Here is a 25,552-nt window from a genome sequence, read left to right as displayed (position 1 = left end):
AGAATTTAACTCCAATAATTTCCTCATTCTCCAATGCAGTTTTGGAATTATAAGATATATTTTATTCTACAGTGCTGTGACTACATAAAAATATTATGACATGTTTGTGTAATTTTTTTAAAATTTTCAGATAAAAGGATCTAAAAGCATTTCTTAGGCTTTTTTAGAAAGATTAAGATTGGGAAGATGGATCCTACAGTGATTTTTTTTCCTTTCACAGAATGACAGCAGTTTTTCTACTTATTTTTTATTATTTCTTTTCCAAATTATAATCTTGTATATGATGCTTTTATATCACCTCACATTCAGTGAAAACAGATACCTAGGGAAAAACCTAATGAAATTGTCTTGAGTCCTAAAAGCAAATCAAGGCAAATACAAAAAGACAGAAAGGACTTGCTTTCAGTTCACCATTCATACAAACAAAAAGCTGAATTCACATTTTGATTTCAGAAAATAAAACTACCATAACCTAATTCACCTGCTATGCCTGAAAAGGGACTGTCTTTTTAGCAAACTGCAAGTAGCAAGTGACAGTTTGTTATACCTCAGACACTTAAATCCAGAGATTAAACTGAGGTTCCTTTACTCTAGTTTGGCACAATGAGAAACACCAATCAGATAGCCTCAAGAGGTCACAAATACACAAAAGTTTACTGGCAAAAAAAAAAGGAAATTAAGGAACTTTGTCAAAAGATTAAATACAACACCAAATTCAACATAAAATGCTTATAACGTCACATAAACTTAGCATTAATTTAGTAGCAACTTCATTAACTTAGCATTTATTTAGCCTATTTAACCTAAAAACCTTTAAAACCTTGAGATGCTATGTTATCCAGAATGTTTTATGAAAGGGCTTTAAGAGAAGAAGAGAGAGAGAAAGACAGAAGAGATATACAAAACCATATTTAGCTACCAACTCCGAGGGTTCCAGCATGAATGAAAGGAACGAGGAATTTGTCTTTACAAACTGTGGGTCTGCTGATAAATAAAATTGGATACTGAGAGATAAAAGAAACATTGGGAAGAACCATAAATTTCATAGGAATTCCACTGATTGACACAAGGAAAGGAAAAATGGGGAGGGGGGTATACATTAGAAGGGGGTCGTAGGTATTAGGCGTTTGGAGAAGTCTGTACCTCTCAAGTACCTCAACCAATGGGGAAAGAGAGAGGGACATGTGGTCAGGAAATTAGGATAAAAAGGAGGCTGTGTCCTCTAAAAATTTGACAGACCCCAGGGGAAGTGCCCCATGGCCTCTCCCTTTATTCAAATAAAGTTACAGGACTCCTCTGTCTCCTTTTTGGACATAAACCTCTGGTGTTTGTAGATTAATTTTCCTGACAATGAGTGAAATGAAAACTCAAAAAAACCTAGCAGGGTCCAACAGCACATGGTTCCTTCATGGGGGCTTTTAAGCCCCAGGGTCTCAGTGGGCCCACCCCTCAGGTGGGACTTCCTGTTGCTCGGCCTATCCAGGGCTGAGTTAGCAATGCCCCTGGTATGTGATTGATTGACAGTTCTTCCAGGCTGCGGGATCTGGGGGCGGGGCACTATCTCTCCAGCAGCAAGGCTTGAATCACCCCCAACCACACACACACACATATACATTGTTTCAAGACATCAAACTTATCCAGTCTCTGACACGGTTGAATCTCGATAAAGGCTAGATGTGTATTATTTATATTAGGAATCACACATAGAAAGGGAGCTGAGAATACATGGTAGATTTCAGAAATCCTGTTCTAGGAAATTCTCTGATATGCTAATGTCAAGACTGACAACATATACCATTTCAAAATTAATATGGATCTTAGAATAGCTGAAATGGATATTGGACGAGCAAAAATGTACATATGAGAGAAAAATACATATTCCCTGAAATAAAATGCTCATATTTTTTTCTTTGGTATCCCTTAATTCCATGCAAAGAAGGTAGTCAGCCTCTGCAGTAGCTTCTCTTCTCAAAGATTTTTAAAATATTATCCTAGATTTCTTTTTATTAGAAATTAGTTCCACTGTAAGAGGGATAACAGACCTCATGCAGATAATTGCAGCCTACTCTAAAACATAAACCCTTTTAAAAGGTGGGATTGTAATTTGAAAAATAGAAAACAAAGTCACTATATTCCCATGTCTTCTAAAAACTCAACTATTACAGTTAGAACACTTAAACTTTCCAAATCTTACTCTGTTGTAGAAAACCCTAATACTTCCCAGAACATCTCTCTTCACATTTGTTCAGTATTTAACATTATAACCTAATTTGGGCATGAACTGCTTTTTTTTTGCCTTTTCAGGAGTTTCTAGAGCAATGAGAATTTACTTGCAATTCCAGGGGAAAGGACTACATATGTAAAAATAAGGATATAGTCATCCATTTTTTTGTGCACTCGGGATTACTCCATTGGCACAAACATTTGTTTCAATACATGCATAGACAATGCAAGCAAATGATAATCCCACTGTTAAGATTAAATTTTCAAACTAACCATATTTACCCTGCAAAATGCTCATCTGTTATCTTTATTAAACAAATGGTACCAAGCTACTATCTAGACACATGCTAATTACAATATCTTAAAAACGAAGTTATACTTGGATAATTTTCTTTAATCATTTAACCAAATTTAGACATAAGTTTAGATTTTTTTCAGTGGGGGTAGGAGGGACATAGTCTTAAAGGGAGGATGACAATAGATAGGCATCAAATAAAAAAGATACACTGCCAATACATGTTTTGATCAAGACACCAATCAGAATTTTATTTTACCAAACTTTCTGTCACCTTATTTCATAAATCCACTTTTAGAAAATATCCTTCCTTGGTCATATAAAAGCAGTTATTCACAATAGTCCCAAGGTGCTGCTAATAAGTTGTTCAATAAGCAATTTTTTAGCATGTAGGGAGCCCATATTGTGGACTCTGATTCAGCAAACAATTTTATCACACATCTGCATGTTCAAAATTGAGTTTTGGTTATTTGATTATTAATGCAGCTGGTGGAAATGTGGAGGTGACTGCTAAGGGGTCTGCAAAGATTTTCTATAGATATTTTTTGGATAATCTTAGCAGACGGTTTATATGGCGTCTCATACTTCCTGTGGGCTTTCACTCAGAATCACAGAATCAATTAGGTTGGAGGAGACCTTTGAGATCATCAAGTCTAATCTATAACCTAACACCACCTTGTCAACTAGACCATGGCACTAAGTGCCACATCCAGTCTTTTCTTAAAGATCCCTAGGGATGGTGACTCCAGCACCTCCCTGGGCAGCCCATTTCAATGCACAATCACCCTTTCTGTGAAGAACTTTTTCCTAATGTCCAACCTAAACCTCCCTGGTGCAGTTTAAGACTATGTCCTCTTGTCCTATTGCTAGTTGCCTGGGAGAAGAGACTGACCCTTGTCAGGGACTGAAATGATTCATGCCTTAAACATTGTTATGAAAGAGTTTTGCCCATTATAAAAAAAACCAAAACTGTATAAAGAAGCGACAACCAAAGAAGCCTCCCTGAAGATACCTGACTGGAACTTTGGACTGTAAGTTAAACCACCCAGATAAGATAAAAGGGACACTATTGTTCAATCATCTCAGGCCTAGGGAAAAACAAGCAAGGTTGAGGGAAAGGAATGCATCCACAAGAGAACCAAATGCAGCAGAGATTGTCTCTTGGCTGGGTTTGGGGTGGGGGAGACCACAGTCCACAGAAGCCAGCTTTACTCCCCCCTAAATGGAGGGGGAGAAGGTTTTGGGTGTGTGATGTAACCTCTGGTCAGGCAGTGAACACCCATCCTCCCTTACACAAACTGGCCTAGCTGTGGAACCTCCAACCCCACAGGCCACATCCACAGGAGCTTCATGTGAGATGCAGCTGAGGGCATGTCATAATTCATCAAAGACCCCTCAAAGCACTCCTCAGAGGTCTTGCACCACAGGATTGCACTTGATGCAACAGATCCAGAGTCCAGAGTCTGCTGCAACAGGCTGCCCTCCCTGGCCCCCGGGGCAGGACGGGCCCTGAACATTCCCACCTGGCCTGAGTGTATATTAACCCATCGGATTCTGTGCTTTTCAGGGGAACCTTCACCACCAAGAAGACCAGCTGGAGGGGATCAACAGAACATTGTTAGGATCCATGGAGTGGTGATATTTTCTTTATTCTATCTCTGTCACTCTCTTTCTGTCCCCTCCACCTATTTTCTATTTATTTGTCTTCTGTCTCTCTTTTCTCTCTCTTGGTCTTGAATTTACTATCAAATAAAACCCATACTACTAACTTTGGCATATGGTCTCGTTTGCACCTTAATTCAGGCAGAGGTATTTCTAATAACTTTAAAACTAGATCATGACAACCCTCACCTGGCTACAACCTCCTTTCAGGTAGTTGCAGAGTATAATAAGGTCTTCCCTAAGCCTCCTCTTTTCCAGGCTAAACACCTCCAGCTCCCTCAGCTGTTCCTCATAGGACTTGTGTTCCAGACCCTTCACCAGACTTATTGCCCTTCTCTGGACATGTTTCAGCATCTCAATGTCATTCCTAAATTGAGGGGCCCAGAACTGGACACAGTACTCAAGGTGTGGCCTCACTAGTGCCAAGTACAGAGGAAGAATGACTTCCCTGGTCCTGCTGGCCACACTATTCCTGATCCAGGCCAGGATGCCATTTGCCTTCTTGGCCACATGGACACACTGCTGGCTCATGTTCAGCCAGCTGTCAGTCAGTACCCCCAGGTCCCTTTCTGCCTGGGCACTGTCCAGCCACTCTGTCCCCAACCTGTAATGTTGCATGGGGTTGTTGTGGCCAAAGTGCAGGATCCGGCACTTGGACTTGTTAAATCTCATATAATTGGATTTGGTTCCTGGATCCAGCCTGTCCAGGTCTCTCTGCAGAGCCGTCCTACCCTCCAGCAGATCAACACTCACACCCAACTTGGTGTCATCTGCAAATTTGCTAATAGTGAACTCAACCCCCTCATCCAGATCATTGATAAAGATATTAAACAGGACTGGGCCCACCACAGATCCCCAGGGGACACCACTGTTGACTGGCCGCAAACTAGATGTCGCACCATTCACCACGACTCTCAGGGCCCAGGCATCCAGCCAGTTCTCAACCCAGTGAAGAGTGCACCTGTCAAAGCTGTCGGCTGCCAGCTTTTCCTGGAGTATGCTCTGGGAGACAGTGTCAAAGACTTTGCTAAAATAACTGTTTCTATAGATTTCTTTTTTTTAAGTAGCACAGAAATAACCCAGTAAAATGACCATGGTTTATTTCTGCATGTTACTGCATTTTTCCCAAAATATCTACTTTTAAGTTTTATTTTGATAAGAGTGAAAATAGGGTCCATTATTAAATTGAACTAAATATAGCAGCTAGCATTGCCAGTACAATTCTTCATTTTGGAGGCTGGTCTATTTTCTAAAACACTATGATCATGTAATTGAGAGTAACTATTCAATGTATGCATATCTACACACATTCTTCTTTTCCTGTGGACAAGATGCTGGGACAGTCAACTTTTCCCCATAAAACAACAACTACATCAAAATGGAATATGAAATTAATTTCCAAACTTTTGTTTCTCCTTGAAATAAAAGTTAGGAGCATTTCTATTCAGCTATTCTCAATAAAGGTTCTTTTGGATCAAACCACATTTTTCTTCTGAACTGGCAATAGATGTGAATTGCAGCATGGCAAAATTGAATTATGTATTAGGAAAAATAATTTGACAAGAAGGATGGTCTAACATTGTGTATTGGGTTTTCATGGCCTGTTTTTGGTAGTTGGGGGGCTACAGGGGTGGCTTCAGAGAGAAGCTGCAGGAAGTTCCCTCCATGTCCAGCAGAGCCAATCCCTGATGGATGTGCCGCTGGCCAAGTGAGCATGGGTTAAGAATTAACTTGAGTTAAAAATCCATTTCAGATTTCGGTAGAGTGTGCCATTTTGAATTGTTTAACTTGTTAAGTCTGTTAATTTGCTGTGCTCATTAAAAAGCCTCTAGCTTGCAAAACTGCCTCAAACAAGGTGAAAAGAATTCGAACTTCCAAGCTAGAGAAAGATAAGAGGAGCCCCTTAGACCTTAAAACAAGAATCAAGCCAAAACTGAAGCTGCAAGAGACAAAGGGACAACCAGAGATCTCTCTGCACAAGAACTGATAAGAACGAATTGTAATGTGATGAATATGCATGAACGTCTTTTGAAACTTAATGCATGTGCAACAAGTTAGAAGACAAAGGAGAGTTTACACTCTCTGGAAGGTGTGCATGTTCTTTAAAGAGCTACCCTACATGCACCCCCGATGCTGAATAAAGATAAATACCTACTGCATGACTTTTACAAGTTCTAGAGTTTTTTCCACAAATCACAAGCCTGAGCCAGTTAGAAATGGTGGTCATGCCTCTGTGAGAACATATTTAAGAAGAAATCAAAACAAAAAGTTGGGGCACAGTTGCAATTGTGCTCTGAGAAGAGCAGAGTGAGAACGTGTGAAAACAACTATGCAGATGCCAAGGTCAGTGGAGGAGGGGAAGGAGGTGCTCCAGGCACCAGAGCCAAGATTCCCCTGCATCCTATTGTGAAGTGCATGGTGAAGCAGGCTGTACCCCTGCAGCCCATGGAGCTCCATGGGGATGCAGAGATCCATCTGCAGCCTGTGGAGGAGCCCCACGCTGTAGCAGTTGAATGCTTTAAAAAAAAGCTATGACCCTGTGGGAGATCCGTGGAGAGAGGGGCCCTGCTCCCATGCTGGAGCAATCTGTCCTTGAAGGACTGCACCGAGTGGAAGAGTGACCCACCCTGCAGCAGTTTGAGGGGGACTGTTGCCCATGGGATGGACTCACGTTGGAGAAGTTCATGGAGAACTATCTCCTGTGGGAGGAACCCCATGGTGCAGCAGGGGAAGGACTCCTCTCCCTGAGCAGCGGGGGGAAAAAACGAGTGATGAATGGACCATAACCCCCATTCCCTGTCTCCTTGCGCCACTGGAGGAGGAGGAGGGAGGTATGGGGGGGAAGGTGTTTGTAAGGGTCTTACTTTACTTCTCATTTTCCTGCTCTGATTTTCTTAGTAATAAATTCACTTCATCTGTCTAAGTTAAGCCTGTTTTGCCTGTGATGGTATTTGATGAGTTATCTCTCCGGGTCCTTCTCTCAACCCATGAACCCTTCTTTAAATTTTCTCTCCCCTGTCCAGCTGCAGAGGGGAGTGAGTGAGCGGCTTTGGTGGGTGTCTGGCATCTGGCCAGCATGTCACCCCATTTTTTTAAGTTTTTCTAAGCCTTCCGATGTTTACTTTCTTGTAACGAACTTCCTCACACATTTTATGTAAATAACACATTGTTTTGCATTCTTTTATGGAGGAGGAGAAATTTGATGGACTGTTGGTTTGTCTAGTGTCATTGGAGAGGTGGCACTTTCACCCTCCAATCCACTGTCACTTTCGGAAATCTATAAATGTTGGAGTCAGAAATTGAAAGTTCTCTTTTTTACCTTGGGAGACCTGCGTTTCCACATCATGTTATTTCGTGTCCCATAGCAACACCAGCATCAACCCACAACACATTGGAACAGGTTTTTCAGAAAGGCTGTCAGATGTCTGTTTTTCAAGAGTTGATTCACAGCCCTAAGTAACCTGATCCAACCCTGGAATTGGATCTAACTTTAAAGCTGGCCCCTATTTCAGTGGCAAATTGGACCAGGTAACCTCCAAAATTCCTCTCCATGATAAATTATTTTCTGATTCCATGAAATAAGGATGGGTGTTCTATGTGATATATTCCCCCTAACTCTGCTCTTCCCCCTTTAGTCCGCTCTCGTAAAGACCCTACCTGGAGTGCTGCATCCAGCTCTAGGGTTCTCAGCACAAGGACATCGACCTGTTGGAAGGAGTCCAGAGGAGGCCCATGAAGATGATTACAGGGATGGAGCACCTGTTCTGTGGGAAAAGGCTGAGAGAGAGTAGCTTGTTCAGCCTGGAAAAGAGAAGACTAGAGTGACCTCATTGAGGCCTTTCAATACCTAAAGGGGGGCTACAAGACAGAGAGAGGGACTTTTCACAAGGGTATGTAGTGACAAGACAAGGGGCAATGGCTTCATACTGAGAGTAGGTTTAGATTAGATATTAGGAATAAATTCTTTACTGTGAGGGACTTTAGGCACTGGAACAGGTTGCCTAGAGAAGTTGTGGATACCTCATCCCTGGAAGCGTTCAAGACCATATTGGATGGGGCTTTGAGCAACCTGGTCTAGTGGAAGGTGTCCCTGTCCACAGCAGGGAAGTTTGAACTAGATGATCTTTAAGGTCCCTTCTAACCCAACCCATTCTATGATTCTATAATTATATGATATCGGCAATCCCCAAGGTCACAGAAACATTTAATAAAGGCATGTAAAAGGTGATCAAAAGAGCATAGTGAAGATAATACTATATTATTTTATCAATTATTACTTTTATTGTCTATTCACAAATCTGGAACACAGGTTAGAATTTCCACCCTTCCAGATGAGAAGCTTAAATGAGATGATAAAGTGAAAATCTCTCTCTGTACAAACACTCAAAACAAACTTGTTTCTCAATGGAAAATTTCTGAAGCAAAGTAATCTTGGCAGCAACTGACAGATTTTGAAATCAAAGCATTTTGCAAAAAGCATCAGTTTAATTACACTTCATGCATTTTTTCCAGCCAGCTCTGGCGCATGTTACAGTCTAATGGGAATTGTCATTCTTCCCTATCAATTCATTTGTCTGGGACTTCAAGATCCTCATCTGCAAGTCAGTCTAGGTATAGGACAGACCCATCAATCTCCCATTTCTCCTGGTTTCTCAAGCACAGAGAATTCTTGCTATTTTTCCAGACCTCCAGTTTAAATGAAGTCTGATGAATTTCTCCTCCTCAGATCAATATGGTCCTTGTTCCTGGTACTACTACCCTCTGGTTAGACAGATGCAGTGTTGGGTTAACAGATATTGGTATAAGGAAAGAGTTAAACAGAGAATGATGGCAGCAGCGTCAGCAGCACCAGCAGTAAGTCTCTGAAACAGCGTGTACCTGAGACAGAACTGGACAAACAAGTTTCTACTTTTATGTCAACATAGATGCACAGTCTTCATGCACACTCTTCACGTGCCAGAACCTTTGGAGATAACAATGGAAAATGTCAAGAGGACAGATTTATTGTAGGACTGTGATCACTTGGTTAAGTTGTAACCAAAAAAGCTCTTAGAAGTAAAGATATATATACTGATGCTTCCAAATAAACCTTAGATTCACTCAGAATCACAGTCCCTTTGCTGGTGGGTCTCAACTCTTCATGTATAACAATCCAGCACAGGTCTGAAAGAACATTGCACAATTTGCTGGATTTGGCTAACTGTAATTGCCATATGTTATTTCATTTAAGAGAGTGTCCCAGCCTCCTGCTGAGAGCAGGTTTGCCCCCAAGCAGGCTGCACTGGCCGGATAGCTCAGTCCTTTATGGGGACAGACTGCCCGAAACCCAAGCAGCGCTCAGCTGCTGGCTACCTTTAGCAAGCATAAGGGATATCAGCTCTTTAGTGATTATCAGCTCTTTTGGGTTCAGCTCTTTTGCTTGCTAAGGCGCCACAGGCTGGCCGGCAGATGCAGAGAGAGGAGAAGGCTGCTCTGGAGTTCCACAGCGATGTCTTTATTGGGGGTCTGTGAAGGGTTCCAGCAATGGATCTTCTAACCAGAATCGGGCTAAAACAGCCCATTATATAGGGTAAGGGGTGTGAAAAATGCATGTATTTTATGATTGGCTTTTCGCAAATATTAAAATGAATATTATATGTGTTGTGTTAGAGCTGTATTAATTCTCTTAAGTACTGTGTAAAATATAGTTTTAGGTTATAAAAATTGTTAAAATAGAAACGATGCTATGTAGGATACTTTTTTAAAAAGAAAGGACTCGCAGCGAGATAGCAGCCACAGGACACCTAAATCTTTCAGAGAAGAAGAATTTATGGCCCTCTTATCAGAAGAAACGAACTTCTTCCCGCCTCGAAGGCGCTTTGGAGGAAGAAGTTGACGATGGCCAGACAGAATCCTGTGTTTGAATGGAATTTATGCATCATGTATGAAGTGTATGAATATGCAACAGGCTATTGTTTTTAAGGGTTAATCCTTTGTTAACGGGGGTCCTTTTTCGGGCTCGTGCTGCCCAGAAAAAGGTACCTGGACATCCGTAACTCTTTGTCTTTATTGTCTCATATTGTCCTAATTCAGTTTGTCCAAATTATTATTACTCTAATTGTATTACTATTTTTATAACCACTTTATTACTATTAAACTTTTAAAATTTTGGAAACAAGTGATTAGCGTTTTTAACAATTTGGTAGCAGAGGATGGTTAACACCTCGCTGCCGGTGCTTTAGGAGAGTCAGAGTGGGGAAGGCGCGCCCTGCCCTATTTGGCAGCCTCGCTCTGTCTCCTCTGAAGTGACTGACAGACGCATGTTACGATCTGTGGACAAAAGGAGGCAATAAAACAAAGAGAAGGGAAAAAGGCTCCCTACAACCGCGGTAATTGGCCCCCTAAGACTAGTAGTGCGCACGAAGAACCCGGGAAGGAAAAGGAATTGGTAAGTATTTCTCGGGGGGGGCAGGTACGGGGGGATGAATGTGTGTGAATGAGAGGCGGGCTGGTTGTCCCAGACCTGCCAAGTGAGTGCTGGAGTCTCCCATGCTGCGTTTCCGACTTTCCGCGAGGAAAGCGGCCAGTAAAGAGACGAAGCAAGTGGTAAGAGGAGTGAAAGAATCCCCTGGGGTTACTGGGACTGGGTCTCAGGGAGGGGTTGGACCCCTCGGAGGTAGGGAGCAAGGTTTCCTAGCCCAATCCACTAGGAAACAGGACAGGAGGGGCCCCTAAAAACCTGCTGGGTTGAGGGATTTATATTCCAAGAGCATCCAAGAGCAGGGTCGAGCAGAATTCTGTCAGAGTGAGGATATGCCCGAGAACACTCAGGGTGGGACAACGCAGCTAGATTGAGGGATGAAAATTTTGCCCAACAGTATCCGGGGTTGGACAACACAGCCAGATTGAGGGATAAAAAAATGCCCAAGAATATCCAGGGTTGGACAACACAGCAAAACAAATAATATGCCCAAGAGCATCTGTAGTTGTATCACACCACTGGGTTGAGGGACAGAAAATGCCCAAGAGCATCTGGAGTTGAACAACACAGCTGGACTGAGGGAAAAATACCCAAAAGCATCTGGGGTTGGACAACACGGCAGGACTGAGGGAAAATTGCCCAAGAGCATCTGGGGTTGGACAACACAGCTGGGTTGAGGGATATCCAATAGCACTGGGACTGGCCAGTAACACCTAAACTTGTAATAGGTGATGTGAAAGTAAAAGGTACCTTATTGTTGTTTTGTGGTGTGTGAGAGTGAGTCACACACAAAGTCAGCCTCAACTTCCCGGGCGGGTGGGAAGGGGGAGGCAGTGGAAAAAGGAGTGAGTGACCCGCGTACCAGGCTATTGTTCCCGGGTAGGTGGGGACTTTTGGGCCGAAGGGTATGAGTGACCTGCGCACCAGGCTATTGTTCCCGGGTAGGTGGGGACTTTTAGGCCGAAGAGAGTGAGTGACCTGCAAACAAAGCTAGTGTTCCCCGGGTGTCTGAGGGGGCCATAGCTGAAGAGTGTGAGTGACACACAGGCAGCCTCACAGGTGAACGGGCACCAGAGGCAACCAGAGTCAGGGCCCTCCCAGGAAGCCCGGAGATACTGAGACCTAGAGGCCAACCCCAAGGCGAGGGGGGGCCACAGAGACCCGTGATTTTCTGGCGACAGCGATCCACTTTGTGTCTTGAGAGTGTGAAGGAATGTGTGAAAGTGAATGAGAAATAAAAGTGAGTGAATGTAGATGAATGAAAGTATAGGTAATGTGGATTGTGAATTTTAAGCCTTACCATATCTCCTTGGAGGGAAGTGTATTGTATTCAAAACCAGTGTGAGAAAAAGGTGGGGGGTTTTTTTGAGTGTAAGTAGTTGAAAGAAAACTGGTATTTAAGTTGTTAGTAAAAAGTGGAAAACAGAAGCAGGGGACGAATAGATAGAATATTGAGAAATGGGGCAGAAATCCAGTAAGGTGGGTATGGGAAAGAAAAGTGGGAAAAAATTACCAACAGAAATACCCCAAGATAGCCCTTTGGGAATTATGTTAGCAAACAGAAATACAACTCCTTGCAAAATACAGAGTATGTAGATGTTAATGAGAAAAAAAAAAAAAACAAAACAAAAAAAACCCATGTAAACTTGTCAATTACATACTCTAAAAAGAGCATTAGAATATTTAACACAAAAGAAATGAGTTATATATTGATTCAAGGTATGCCTTTAGAGCAGCACATACCTTAAGAAAAATTTTAAAAGAGAGATTACTTAATTCAAGAGGAAAAGGATTAGTATATGAAAAACTTATCTTAGAGGTTTTAGAGGCATTAAAATTACCTAAGAGAGATAGCTATAGTACATATTAAGGAACACCAAAAGGTAAAGACCCCAGAAATAAGGGGAAATAATTTGGCGGATCAAGAAGCTAAAGATGCGGCAGAAAATGGAGCTGAAAGAGTTAATATATAACTCCAAATGAGGAAAAATTGGAAATTCCAAAGTTTAGGGCAGAAAAAAAAAAAAAAGGGGGAATTAAAACAAGACAGATGGCGAACAAGATAAATCAGGGAAATAGAAACATCCTGATGAAAGACAATTAGATAATAAAATGCTTGCTAGGGAATAGCAGGGGACATGTATCAAAAAGCCCAGTGGGATACTCAGGCTTTGTGTGATCGTTTTTTTTAAGGAACTATGGGTGCATTGGGATTTTTGGAGTAGTAAAGCAAGTAACTGAAAGATGTATAATTTGCTAAAAGATAAATAAAAGGGTGATGAGAAAAACAACATGAGAAGGTCGTGAGTTAGCTCGTCGACAATTTCAAAGTAACCAAGCAGAAGTCTGGATTTGTTAAGCTCTGGATTTATTTGTAAAAACCGTTTAATACAGAAGAAAAAGAGTACACCACCTGCTGGGGAGGGGGGAGGTTGTAAGAAAATAACATTTTTGAAAAGCAATAAAAGAACAAAGCAGGGAAAGTATAAAGCTGAGAACAAAAATATTACCTCATCCATCCCTGTTTGTTCCCCCACTCGTTCGCGGCTGCACCACCCCCCGCCCCTGTGCCTGTGCCGGCTCCGGCACAGTCCGTCTGTCCCAGTCCGGCCGCCTGGCCTGCGGCCGCTCCGCTGGCCGTACCGGGGGATGGGGGGGGGGGGGGGGGTCTGTCCTGCCGTGTGCACCGTGGTTACCGCGCTGACTGCACCGAGGGGGGGTCCCGTCTGTCCCATCCCAGCTGCCCTGACTCTGGTCGGCTCCCGCCGCTGCAGCCGGGGTCAGTCGCCAGCTTTGTCTCTGCCGGATCAGCCATGTGGGGGCGATCCACGCTCCAGCTCGGTCTGCACCGAAACACCCCCTCGGGCGATCCCGGCTGCAGACCCCGCCTTTGGAGGACCCAGACCCGGAGCTGTGCCGAGTCCCGCCCTGAGCTCCGTTCCCTTGGTAACCACAGCTCCGGCTGCTCAGGGGAACTCTCTAAAGGAATCACCTTATCGAAACACTAAAAGTTCAGTTAAAAGAAAGCCCTCTCCTGATTCTTCCTAAAAATATGGGAGAAAGGCTATAGAAGATAAAAATCCAAAAAGAATGGGATAAAGGGATTGGTCTATTTCCATTAAGAGAGGTTCTCATAGGAAGGGACGGACCAGAGTTTGTAAATGCTCCTTTGACTTCGTCTGAAGTCTGAAATTTTAAGAAATAAATAAAAGAGATATTTAGAGGATTCCATAGGCATAGCTGAACAATTAGACCAATTTTTAGGTCCAAACATTTATACTTGAGAAGAGATGCAGTCTGTAATGAAAATAATATTTTTCTCAAGAAGAAAGGTAATTAATCAGAGCAACTGAAATAAAAGCTTAGGAAAAAGATAATCCATGGGCACCCTCAGAGAAGACAAAATGCCAACTGTACCTCCTAAATAAAGTTAAAATATTGAGGAGGGGAGTAAACACATGAATAATTATCGTAATTACATAACCAAGGGAATAAATGAGACAGCATATCAAAAGCAAAATGCAAAAACAAAAGGTTTTTGAGGGACAGCTTTTAGAGGAGAAAGAAGAAACTCCAACTAAATAGATAAACAAACTTAAGAGAAATAGGAAAATGGTCCTAAGTAAGCAGAAGATCTGAAAATCTTTATAGAGATGGGCACATAGGAGGAATAGGGAGGTCATAAGCTCTAATTTTTTTTGGGGTGACAAATACCATCTGGAGCCTGTGATAACTTTAAAAGTGGGTCCCCAGGAAGAAGAATTAGAATTTGTAATAGACACAGGGGCAGAGAGAACCTGCCTGTTATATGTTCCAAAAAGTTATAGTGTGAGCAAACATATAGTGAAAGTAACAGAGGCAAAAAGAGAAAGTTTTACATTTCTGGTCATTAAAGATGTGGTAATCAAGAGAAGAAACTAGAATTTGGATGGGAGATGTCTTATTGGTCCCAGGGGCAGGTAGCAATTTATTGGAAAGAGTCTTACAAGTGCAATTAAGAATAGGAGTTATATCAGAAAATGGGAAAATGACAGCTAGGGTTTTAAAATTAGGCCAAGAAGATGAAGAAGAAAAAAAAAATCAACAAAGAAGTTTGGGCTGGAGAAGGAAATAGGAGAGGATTAAATATCAACCCCGTAAGGGTTACAATTGAGAGAGAAGATTGTCCCATACGTGTACGTCAGTATCCTGTATCTTTAGAAGGACAGGAAGGTTTGAAGCCAGTAATAGAAGGACTAATAAAGGATGGGACATTAGAACCTTGTATGTCTCCTCATAATATCCCTATTCCCCCAGTAAAGTCTGATGGGAGTTATAGACTAGTACAAGATTTAAGGGAGGTTAATAAAAGAACTCAGACTCACTACCCAGTGGTAAAATATCTTAGACACTTAATAAATAAAAGTAGCTGGAAACCCAACCATGAGAAAATTGCAAGAATTTTATTCCTTCTCCCTCCCTCCTCAAAGAGGGAGATCAGAAAATTACCTAGATTATTGAAATATTATAGATTATAGATTGAGGGGTACACACAGGTAGCAAAATTTGTGTATGAAAAAAAAATTGACAGAGGGAGATGATATAAAACGGACCAAGGAAGATATTGTTAAATTAAAAGAGTTAAGTTAAAACTAGCCTAAGTACTAGCTTTAAGCTTACCCTTGTTTGAAAAATCCTTTATCATTTATACATAAATACAGAAAATGGAGTAGCTCATAAAATTTTAATTCAGGAGTGAAGAAGAGTAAAAAATATCTAGCAGCTTATATATATATCAAAAGATGTTAGACCCAGTAAGCCACAGCTAGCCAGTATGTATTTAAGTTATAATAGCTACTGCAATCCTAGTAAAAGAAAGTTCTAAGCTTACTTTTAGAATAAATTAGTTAAGTTCACCTCGTACCGTCTGAGGTGTGTTGAATCAAAAAAAAAAAAAAACACAACAAAAAAACAGGTAAGAAGGAAAGAAAGAGAGAAGTTGAAGTAGGGAGGTGGTTAGCAAACTCTGAGATGTTGGAATGTGGAGTGATGACATCTTGGTGCTAGAAGAGAGCAGGAGTGTGAATGCAGGTTTTTTGCATGAAAGGCAGGGAAGTGTCTTAACACATGGTTGTTAGGAGGTTATTCAATGCCGAACTGTGGTCCAGAAAGGGTTTAGCAGAACGGGCCCTGCTTGAAGAGAAAAGAGGATAAGTTGACTAGAGAAAGAAAAAGAATGTCAGGAGCACCTGAAGACGCCATTTGGGGTTGTCAAGGTTGGGAGGTGTCTGACCGCTCCCTACGAGCGGCGGGGTCTCGGAGGCTGCGGCAGGGACCGATCCATGGAGGTGACCCAGCGGCGGTGCTGGGAACAGAGGACACAGGTTTGCCGGGCAGGAGCGGGCTGGCTCCGTGGCCGAACTGCCGGGGGGGCTCCCAGACTGTCGGGGTCCCGAGTCGAGGATGGCAGCGTCGGCCCCGGTAAGTGGGCCGAGAGAGAGAAGGAAAGAGAAAGAGAGAGAAGAAGAGAGAGAGAGGGCAAAAGAGACTCAAGGCAGCCCCCAGGGTCTCCATGCCGGTGGCTGTTCTCCCCTGCTCCGGCCCTGCAGCGAAGTGGCAGCACCGGGGAAGGGCGAAGAACAGCATTGACAGCAAGGTTGTGAAGAGAGGGGGAGGGGGCTAGCACTAAAAGATAAAATCAAAGCAGAGATTGATGACTCTCCAAACCTCACAAAGTGGGTTGTTTTTCTTAAGTAAGTGGGGTTTTTTTTCTTTTGTGTGTTTTGCTGTTAAAAAGAAGTTGGTTTTTTTTCCTGAAGAATGGGTTTGTAAGGCTAAAACAATTAAATGCTGCCCAAAAAGTAAAAAACAATAGATGTGATACATCTCGTGTTGAAATTGGTCAGGCTTTTCTTATTTAACTAACTCTAACTCACAGAAAGAAGAATTTGCCTCTGCAGCTATTAGCACAGCTGGATAGAAGAAGAAGAGGCTGCTGTGGAGAAAGCTTTTAGCTAAACCCAGAAAGTTTAGAAGAAAAGTGAATGGTAGAAGTTAATGCAGTATTGTCTTTCTTTTATTACTATGCTATAATGAAGTCCTTCCCAGGTACTACTGAAGCAACAATCGGAATCATCGAAAGAGGGTGAATTAATGCCAACAGAATCAAAAGACTTGTGAAGAAACCTGAAGAATATATCACATTTAAACTGGGTGATACCGAACTGACTTTCCAATGGGGACTGAATGGTAATAGTTTAGAAAAACCCAAATGATCTAAGAAATGTACAAAGAATAACACTGAAGTAAGAAGTAAGACAATGCTTACATCACTGGTTTCAAGCACTACCTGAATAAAACATCTCCTTTGGGGTGGAATACTTCAGATAGAAAGATCAAGACTGTTTTTGTATTCTGACCTTAGCCTGTGAATTGTACAGGGGAGAAGGGGAATTACTATTTCCATTAGTAAACTTTATTTGATTAATTCCAGTACTGGACATGCTAGCTGGGTTATAAGTAAATGCTTGAATTGTGGGAATAATTAGTATTGTGGTTCACAAAATTTATGCTCTTATTGCAAAAAGTGTTAAAGTAATAACTTTGTTTTGTGGATGGGAATTATTAGGGCCTGTTGAATGAGAGATACCTGAGGAACAGTAAGAGACCACAGTTAAAGGGTGTCAAAAACAATTTGCCTGGAAACTAATTAAGAGAAAGTGACAAGGAAATAGAGGGCAAGACCAGATTGGCCTCTGTATTTTGCCACCAAGAAGATCAAATACACCTGCTGTGGGTTGCAACCTCACAGGCATGGGAGGTGGGAGTATAAGCCATACTGGACCTCTGTTATTCCTGTTTCTGGCGCTCATTTGCTGTCTTTTCCCTTTCGGGATACCAGCAAGATCGTGTCACAAATGCTACAGAAAGCATCACATGGAAAGAAACCAAAGTTCCTCTTTTATTACACACACCTATGTCAACAGCCACTGTTATAACCCATCCAAATTAAGAACCTGTAGGCAAAAAAAAATTGTTAAAATAGAAACGATGCTATGTAGGATACTTTTTTAAAAAGAAAGGACTCGCAGTGAGATAGCAGCCACAGGACACCTAAATCTTTCAGAGAAGAAGAATTTATGGCCCTCTTATCAGAAGAAACGAACTTCTTCCCGCCTCAAAGGCTCTGTTAGGATTTGGAGGAAGAAGTTGACGATGGCCAGACAGAATCCTGTGTTTGAATGGAATTTATGCATCATGTATGAAGTGTATGAATATGCAACAGGCTATTGTTTTTAAGGGTTAATCCTTTGTTAACGGGGGTCCTTTTTCGGGCTCGTGCTGCCCAGAAAAATGTACCCGGACGTCCGTAACTCTTTGTCTTTATTGTCTCATATTGTCCTAATTCAGTTTGTCCAAATTAATGTTACTCTAATTGTATTACTATTTTTATAATCATTTTATTACTATTAAACTTTTAAAATTTTGAAAACAAGTGATTGGTGTTTTCAACAGGGGGGATCAGAAATTGTCCAATAGCAGGGGTTAAGGAGAAGTGACCTATGGGGTTACAGAGAGAGAAGCTGGGGTCCGAAAGGCAGAAGACGGGCTTGCCATGACTTGGCATTTCCTATCTTTAGGCTTCTGCTTTCCATGGGGCCCTAGCTAGCCTGGAGCCTGCTACAAGAGAGTACAATATATAAAACCAAATTGTCTGACATGTCTGCTTCTTGACTTTCACTCCTGTCAGCATATTCATTAAATCAGTCTTCATCCAAAAAAACTTATAGGGCTTTTGTTTGGTTTTATTTCTTAACTAAGTTCATGTCCTTGATATTTTCTAAGTTAACTGTAGCTGGGCATCTTATGCCCCACAAGAGCTTGTCTACTGTTTGCTAACCAGTCAGATAACTCAAGCAGAAAAAGTTGTCTTTTAGTGAGTTATTTTGGCACAATGGGGTTAACACTCAACTGGCATCTCCCAACTGCCAATAAACACCTTACTGCTGAAGTGAGATCTGACAAGATAAGCTGAATTTCTGACTGACAGACACTCATTTTACAACTATAAAAGCCACACCAAACTTTCACAAAGCATAAATCTTCTGTACATTTTCCTGGAAATGTGTGGAGTTTCTTCCATGAATAGGGATGCCTATTCCGAAGTTACTCCCCAGGGCTTAAGTGAAGGTATCTGTGTACATTATCGTTATTTCAGTGGTAAGTTAAATTAGACTCCTAATCAATACTAATTCTTTTGCTAGATTTAATCTAGGTACCTTGATATTGTGCACTGTTTTATGCTATGCTGTAATCTACTAGTGGTTCTTTATTTTTATACTGTGTAGTAAGTAATTCTGATTGTTTTGTCTGTTATCTCTTGTCTGTTCATTTGTCTTAATAAATAATTCATTTTTATATAAAAATACTGGATTTGCCATCATTAGAGCTTGCAGGACAAAGTGATTCCTTAAATTTAAACTGTTGCCAAAATTGGAGGCTAAGGAAGGATTTGTATTCATTTAAACTTCTTTCTATGAAGGAGTTTAAACACACGGAGGAATCCTTTCTGCACCTCAGATTAAGCTTCAGGGCTTCTTCAGTAAACTTTGCCTGAAGCTCCCACTGTCCCGATGACATGAACTTATATTAAAAATATTAATACAACTCCTTTCTATATGTTTGCCTTGGGTTACAATGTAAGATCTAACTAAAGTATGTATTCTACTGCCATCTACATCACCTGTTAAAATCGTTGGAGCAGTGTTTCTTTATCTTTGCCATGACTCAACGTGATAACTCCCTCAGGGGAAGCAGCAGCCATGCTTGAGGAAGCCATCTCTGCTAATGGGCCATGAAGGACTCCCCAGAATGACTCATAGAATTACATCACCCCCCATTGTGAAATTCCCTGCCCTGGCGGAGGTGCCAAACATTCCCACCTGTATATAATCTGGGGCTTGGGATACCATGATACTTCAAAAAGAGTGAATAGTCACCAGCACTTCCACTTTAAGGATCCTGGCTGTTTACTTCGACTTACTCGCTTATGAAGACGTTCCACTTCCTCCTGATATGCAGCAAGCTGTTGCTTCCATTGTTTTACATTGGCAGTGGACTCCAACAGGGCGGCAGTGAGCTTAGCATTATTACCCTTGAGTGTGGCCAGTTCTGCCTCCCAATGTTTGCTGATTGCCAAACTGCACAGACAGAAAGAGAATGGTCAGAGCCCTCTTTATATTTTTTTTCTTACAATGTCTTATAATTTTTTTTAAATATCCAGGAAAAATAGAATTGTGAAAAAATCCTATGACTGAATGCTTAAATGAGAATCCAGGTGCTCAAATCATCAAAACTTTAAATTCAGAAAATATTAATGAACAGATTTTTTTAAATAGATATAATCCTTATTGGAAAACAACCTCTACCCTACCAGTTCAACAGGGTCCTTTTTTTAAATAAAATGTTCAGGATGATGAAATTCACATCAGCTTCCCAAAAGCAACAGCATCTAATTCTAGAATATGTATATTCTAAGTTATGATTTTAATATATCCATATGGAGAGCAAGTATTTTTTTAATGTATTACTTTTTGAAATATATTGTAAATAAAGACTTGTCACCAGCTTGATGAAAGAAAGCTAATGCAGTGCTTTGGAACTACAGCTTAGTTGCCTAAATGCAAATCTTCTATGCCTGAAATATACTTTCTTTATTAAATACCATATTTAATTTCTACTTACAAATTCAAAAGTCTTGAATTTCAACACCATAATACTGTCAATGTGGCTTTCTTCAGTAATATCAACAGAGACCAAAGACTGAGGAGCATAGAGATATTGCTTTAACACAAAGAGGAAGCTGATGTTGGGGTCTCTTGAAGTAGCCTATGGAGGACCAATCCTTGCATACACTTTAGCTATTCTCTGAGGAAACACGGGGGTTTATTTTTCACAGATATTTGGTCTGGCATCATCCAAAGACCCAATCTTTGCAGTCAGTATACAAGGGAAAACATCTTAGACACATCAGTTGAATGTATTAGCAGGCAAATAGTTCATTAATGTTTACTTGTATAATGTCAACAGCGTGTGAGCTGCACACCTATATGGAAAATACATATAAAAATAATTTTGTTTAATTAGCTTACTATTAAAGGCATCATTAGTGATCTGTGACACTGGACAAAATAATTTTGTATATAGGTTTTCGAGTAGTAGTAATTAATATAATTATTTATTATAAATATATTTTACGCTGCTTTAATTACAAATCATTATTATTTTGTATGCAAGTTTATAGTTTAATTTGAATTTTGTATATATGAACAATTAAACATTTTGTACACCAAGTTTCTTTTGTCCACTTCATGCACATGCACAGCCCATTCCATAAAAGCATATTTCAAAAACATTGTGATTCCCATAAAAGTTCCAAAGGTGTTCAAAGCCAACTGGTCATTCAGGAACATTCATTACCAGTTTAGATCATATCTACTGTTTCACCAAAACACATCTGATTCTTTTAAACTCCAGTATTTCCTTCCAAATACACCATTTCATGCCTTTGAACAGTGTGAAAAATGCATATTATATGATTGGCTTTTCACAAATATTAAAATGAATACTATATGTGTAATGTTGGAAAGTTATGTTGTATTCATCCTTTTTTTTGTAGTGCTGTACTAATCTTTTTAAGTAGTGTGGTGAATATAATTTTAGGCTACAGAAACTGTGATGTAAGATACTTTTTCTAACTAGCTCAAGGAGAGATAACAGCAACAAGAGACCAATAAACCCAAGAAAAAGAATTCTTGCCTCCTTATCGGGAAGAACCAGACTTTGAGAGACCAAGACAATTGATTTACAAGATGGGGGGGGAAGTTGACAATAACCAGAAAACACCCTTTGTTTGAAAAGAATTTTTGAATCATGTATGAGATATATGAATATGCAACAGGCTATTGCTTTTAAGGGTTAATCCTTTGTTAGCAGACAGGCTTTTTTGAGGAAAGCATCTGGACATCCGTAATTCTTTGCTTTTTTATTGTCCTTTATTGTCCTAACTCTGATTGTCCAAATTCTTATTTCTCTAATTTGTATTACTGTTTTTATAACCATTTTATTACTATTAAACTTTCAAAATTTTAAAACAAGTGATTGGCATTTTTCACAAACAGGAATATAAATTCTTTCAGAAGAGGAATATGGGTTCTTTAAATTTCTCTAACATTTAATTATCTATTCAACCAATTATAAGTTCACCACTGGAAATTTTAAATCTTAAATGACTAAACAAAAATAATGATAATCCTATTTCCTCAAGGAACACTGACTTACATATGAAAAATAAGACAGTAACTGTGTCTACTCTTCTGTTTCTCTGATCAGATTTATTTTTCATTTATAGTAACATAGCAGATCAAAAAATTCCATAAAATAACATGCTAAAAAATCTAGTGCATTATCATATTCACAATTCCTCATTGATGTTCTGATCCAGCAAACAAATATCCACACCAGCAATTTCATACAAGCAAGTAATCCCATTTAATAGTTCTGTGATAGTAGGACTAGTAGCTGTGTGTGCATGACATTTATACATGTTTACAAAATGTGCCTTGATGCTAATTTTTACTCAGAGAAAAAATATTTTATATTGATATAATGAGGCAGATCAAAAGCTTAATATCCAAGACAGTTACAGAATGAGAACTCTTTGGTCACTTAATATCCTAATTTAAGTTGCAAAAAGGATAGTGAATTGGGTTTTGTCAGTTTAATAGTTTATATACTCACAATGATACAAGGAAAACTTTAAGTCATGAAGATCACAGAAGTCAGACTGCTAGCTAGAGCTGAATAATAATGTGAGCGGGATTTGTGCAGTTTTTCATCTTCACCTTTGCCCAGTGCCTGACTGCCCAGCTAAGAAAACAGTCAGGAGCTCTGAAGTTGTATACTGGAATGTCATAATTAAATACAAAACATGAGCTTTCTATCACTACTATGGCTATCCTGGTTCTATCCTTGGGTGACTGTATGATACTGTATCCCCTATCATCTGCTTTATGCCCAGACAGGAGTCCTGTACCTTTAAGCTAGGTCCGGGGGGGAGAGGGGGGGAAGCCGGTGAAATTCTTTCAGCAGCCTGTGTTCAAAACACAGATAACTCCCTCGGTTTTTTTCACAGCTCTCGGCTCTTTTTTTCAGGAGAGAGTCAGAGAGTTAAAATGCTTTTAGCTAGCTTCTCGTTTGTTAGCTGAGACAAGAAGGTTCCCCGGGACTGTGGCTTTTTCTGGAACTCTTCAGCTTTGCTCCAGTCTGAAAAAACCAGACCAACACCAGGAGCCCATGCCACAGCCGGGCGGGAAGACGCTGCAGGGACACCGCATCCCAGCTCCAAGCAGGACTCTAAAAAGATCCACCATCTTTCTCTACAACAAAAAGGTTTATTATTGTTAAAAACGCCAATCACTTGTTTTCAAAATTTTGAAAGTTTAATAGTAATAAAATTGTTATAAAAATAGTAATATAATTAGAGTAATAATAATTTGGACAAACTGAATTAGGACAATATGAGACAATAAAGACAAAGAGTTACGGACGTCCGGGTACCTTTTTCTGGGCAGCACGAGCCCGAAAAAGGACCCCCGTTAACAAAGGATTAACCCTTAAAAACAATAGCCTGTTGCATATTCATACACTTCATACATGATGCATAAATTCCATTCAAATACAGGATTCTGTCTGGTCATCGTCAACTTCCTCCAAATCCTAACGGTGCCTTCGAGGTGGGAAGAAGTTCGTTTCTTCTGATAAGAGGGCCATAAATTCTTCTTCTCTGAAAGATTTAGGTGTCCTGTGGCTGCTATCTCGCTGCGAGTCCTTTCTTTTTAAAAAAGTATCCTACATAGCATCGTTTCTATTTTAACAATTTTTATAACCTAAAACTATATTTAACACAGTACTTAAGAAAACTAATACAGCATTACTTTCTAACACAACACATATAATATTCATTTTAATATTTGCGAAAAGCCAATCAATAAATACATGCATTTTTCACATTATCTAACATTATTGGTTTTTTTTTTTTTCTTCTGCCTGTTTGCACCCTGCTTGTTAAATAAACAGGTTTTATTCACTTTCCTCCAAGAAATTCCTTTCAAACCTGTGGGGGAGGGCCTGCTGAAACCTGCCTTCCATTAGAGGACACCTTCATCTCATGAAACTTTTCCTCCTAACTTGTCTCAAAACGAGACAAAAGTTTAGAAGGTTTCTTTGAAGCTGGTTGTTTTTGGTTGTTTTCAATAGGATTGCACCAGTATTATTTCTCAATAATATTTTTATCCCTAAGACATCTACATAGTGGGCATGAACATGTCTGCTGTAATGCAGAGGTTAACTGTTTGCAGCACATATGTTTTATTTTTCTACAAATAATTCTCCTGTATTTTCTACTGATTTTACTATGGTTTCATAAAATTGAAATATATAATGTAAATTAGTCTTGTTTTGTATCTGATAATGCACGACTTCCAAACCATTTAGACTTATCCTGTTTATTCTTAGAGAGCTGCACATTCTCTGACATAAACGCAATAATGTGATGGATATCACACTGATGCCTATATAACTTAGGTCAAAGTTACAAGGTGCTTATATAGCTTGAGTTATAAGCTGTCAATATAACCTGATATATCTATATAACCTGATACCTATATAACCTAAATCATAGCTTTTTTATACCTATATAACCTGAATCATAACTTTTATACCTATATATCCTGATATAAATAACATTTTATACAATGTAATGGCTAGTATATGGTTAACTAGTTGCTTAATGCTGAATAGACAAAAAAATAAGAAAAAATTCACCAGGTGGATAGCTTTAGAGATAGATAAATATAGTGCTAATAAAGAATTGTCAAGTGCAAAGCCAATTAGCCACAAAACAAAGAATTAAGGCCTGTGAAGACCAGACAGACCAAGGAACACCATAACTGCACATGCTCCAAAGTTGAAAAGTTCAGATGCAAAGAAGGCCTTGGAAGCCTTCATCAAAGACCCCTAATGACCCCTGAATTGGGGAGGTGCAAGAGCAGTGCTAAAGAATTATCTAATAACCATGAGAACATGCAATGTAAATTAGTTCTGGTGTGTATGTGATGATGTTGTAGGGACATAGAGATACTGAGCATTACTTACTGCATAAATATACCACAGCACTTGACAAAGGTGGGTGAGTTAGGAGGAGAAATCCCCTTCACCATGAGCACTGCAATAAACAAATATCTGCTCAATAGACATCAGTTGTGAAAAATGCATATTTTATGATTGGCTTTTCACAAATATTAAAATGAATATGTGTTATGTCAGAAAGTTATGCTGTAATAATTTTTTTAGTGGTGTGTTAAATATAGTTTTAGGTTATAACATAATGTTAAAATAGAAACTATGCTATGTAAGATACTTTTCAAAAGAAAGGACTTGCAGTGAGATAGCAGCCACAGGACACCTAAATCTTTCAGTGAAAAAGAATTTATTGCCCTCATCAGAAGAAACAAACTTCTTCCTGCCTCGCTCAGCCATGGAGACGCTGTTAGGATTAAGAGGAAGAAGTTGACGATGACCAGACAGAATCCTTTGTTTGAATGGAATTTATGCATCATGTATGAGATGTATGAATATGCAACAGGTTATTGTTTTTAAGGGTTAATCCTCTGTTAACATGTGTACTTTTTCAGGCTTATGTTGCCCAGAAAAAGGTACCCGGACGTCTGTAACTCTTTGTTTTTATTGTCTCATATTGTCCTAATCCAAATTGTCCAAATTATTATTACTCTAATTATATTGCTATTTTTATATCCATTTTATTATCATTAAACTTTTAAAATTAAAAAAAAACCAAGTGATTGGCATTTTTC

The sequence above is a fragment of the Agelaius tricolor genome, unplaced genomic scaffold (genome assembly GCF_023055355.1).
Source record: "Agelaius tricolor isolate 1412-34295 unplaced genomic scaffold, bAgeTri1.0.p SCAF_98, whole genome shotgun sequence".
Taxonomy (NCBI): domain Eukaryota; kingdom Metazoa; phylum Chordata; class Aves; order Passeriformes; family Icteridae; genus Agelaius; species Agelaius tricolor.
The sequence above is the reverse complement of the archived record's forward strand: the minus strand, read 5'-3'. Positions refer to the sequence as shown.